Source organism: Mytilus trossulus, chromosome 11 (genome assembly GCF_036588685.1).
Source record: "Mytilus trossulus isolate FHL-02 chromosome 11, PNRI_Mtr1.1.1.hap1, whole genome shotgun sequence".
Classification (NCBI taxonomy): Eukaryota; Metazoa; Mollusca; class Bivalvia; order Mytilida; family Mytilidae; genus Mytilus; species Mytilus trossulus.
In genome coordinates this window covers 63,693,523-63,696,179 of record NC_086383.1, presented here as the reverse complement: position 1 = coordinate 63,696,179, position 2,657 = coordinate 63,693,523, and positions in this window count along the sequence as shown.

The following is a 2,657-nucleotide window of genomic DNA, read 5'->3' as shown; positions in this document are numbered from 1 at the left end:
GAGAATTGAAAAAAACAGTTATGAACCATATCAACAAATGACAACTACTGAACATCAAGAATATCTTTGAAATAACTTGAAAAGACATCGTTTGATAGAACAATTAGGATTGAATATCAAAAGATGTCTGGACTATATTATCTAAAGTTTTTAAAGTAACAAATAAATTCCACTTATATTGAAAGATATAGGGAATTAACTCTCAGATCACTCTGGTAAAATTATTTTTGATATCCTGAGGTTCTTAGAAAATAGTACTAGTAACAACAAAAAAAGGATTAACGAAGATCACTCTCACAGAAATAAAATAACGAGAACACAGAGTCAAATGTGAAAAGCGTATTTTTTCAATTTCATGTGCCAAATTGTTTTTGATATCTTTTCAAGCTGGCAAAGACAAATTGAAAATAAAGATAGAAACATATGGTTCACAGAACAGTAGATGGTCATTCTACTTACCAATATTTGATTAGAAGGAGATACAAAAACTCATCATAGATACCAGGATTAAATTTTGTACTTTCGCCAGACGCGCGTTTCGTCTACAAAAGACTCATCAGTGACTCTCGAATCCAAAACAAAAAAAATAAAGTACGAAGTTTTAGAGCATTCAGCACCAAAATTACTAAAACTTTTGCCAAATACAGCTAAGGAAATCTATTCCTGAGGTAGAAAAGCCTTAGTATTTCAAAAATTCAAAAGTTTTGTAAACTGTTAATTTATAAATATGACCATATCAATGATAATTCATGTGAGCACAGAAGTTCCGAGGACTTGTCTGGTGATATCCTCGTATAATATAATTTAACTTTGCCTGTGTATATGTTTTCCAATGCAATAAAAAGGCTTTAAAAGTATCAACTTTTACCATTACGTGCCAAAAATACAATCTTCATGATAAATAGCGGCGAGAAAAAACTAATTAGAACAATATAAAACGATTTTCTACTTTACTACTTCAAATTGGTTTAAGAATAAAATTTAGAGATCTTTCCTTGGAAAAGAGGACTACAAACATAAAAATCATATATATATAAAATTTAAAAATCTTTCCTTGGAACAGAGAAATACAAACATAATAAGAATAATTGTTCCACCCATTGGTCATAATGAGGATAAGGAATTTCTTTATATATGTTATGAGTTTCTAATATCTATTGGTAAAAATCAATTTCTGGCTTTGTTGCAGGAATTCGAACTATATCTAGATTTGTTCTAGATCTGATCACTCAAAATGATGAAACGACACCAGTTGTATTTTGTCAGTTTGATGCATTGACAAAGATGGACCAGGAAGTAATATGGATGGAATATGCAAGGTAAAATGCATAGCAATAACAAATTATACGAATAGTATAATAGTAAATCTTATACACATTGACTTTATTTACTGGGATATAAAGACATTACATTTTAGGACTTAGATTACATGTATCTTGTGATATATTCTTTGGATCTTTTTGTAATCTTAGGAGCAATTCAAAAGGGGTGAATAATCACCAATTTGAGAATATTACCAATTCAGAAATGTGGTGCGTCAAAAAGGACTCTGTCTGAAATTTCTTCTCTCTGTTAAACCCAAAAATTAAAAACCAACAAAAAACGTCAAAGCCAACAATGCAGCGTGAAAATAAAAAAACCCTTAATTTAGAAATAATTTCTAACGCATTAATAAGAAAAAAAATAAAAATATATATTAATCAAGCCGGTACCGAAACATAAATCATTTGGCTTATGATACTTTGCTACACTTACAGTCCACTAGCATTGTTATAAACCCTATGCTAATGGGTAATCATAAATTGAGTTGTCCGAAGCGTTCTTCACATTTACATCCATCAGACAGCTGAGAGGACATTAATTTTCAGGTCACGGTTTATTTAAGTTTTTTTGCAATCTATATGACTAGACATACTAGCAAAACGAATAGCAAAACCGATTAAAGATCAGCTATACTTTAGAAAGTTAGAAACAGAAAATGGAAAAACAACAATGCCAAAATACCGTTATAAGAACGAAACGAAACGTTAGTGAACATTAGTGTATGAAATCATACAAGTTCTAAGAAATAAAGATTATATGCATAAAATTTAAACATACATGTTTTGCTATTGCTTATGCGCATTTCCAACTTTACAAACTAACGAATCAAGGGAATAAAAAGAACGACACCAAGTCATTAGTGTCTTTAAAACATGTTTTTCATTTAGTTAGAATATTAAAACAAATATCAATTCAAGATGGGTAAAGCATGATGAAGACGTAGAAGAGAATGAGAAACGTTGGTCGAAACCACACAACGCCTCTGTCACATCACACTGTCTTCTTGAGTTAAAGACACATATGTCAACTGGAGCAATAATACTTGATGCTGATGTCAGAAGTTTGGTTGAATTAGCTGGCAAGTAGATATAGGTTTTAAGACCGAATATTGAAATTATCATGACAGTCTTTATTTTGCCCATGTTCAGTAACCTGTACGGTGTAAATTTACATTAAGCTTGAAGCAGATTCTCTGCCGACGCTTGAGGCCAACATGTTTAATGATCCAAACCAAGCTACTAACGTTGAAGAGCTAAAAAGACCAAAAAGGGGAAAAAGTAGAAAGGGACTTAGTTTTGATAAACAGAAATTCATTCCTTAAGTTCAAAATTATT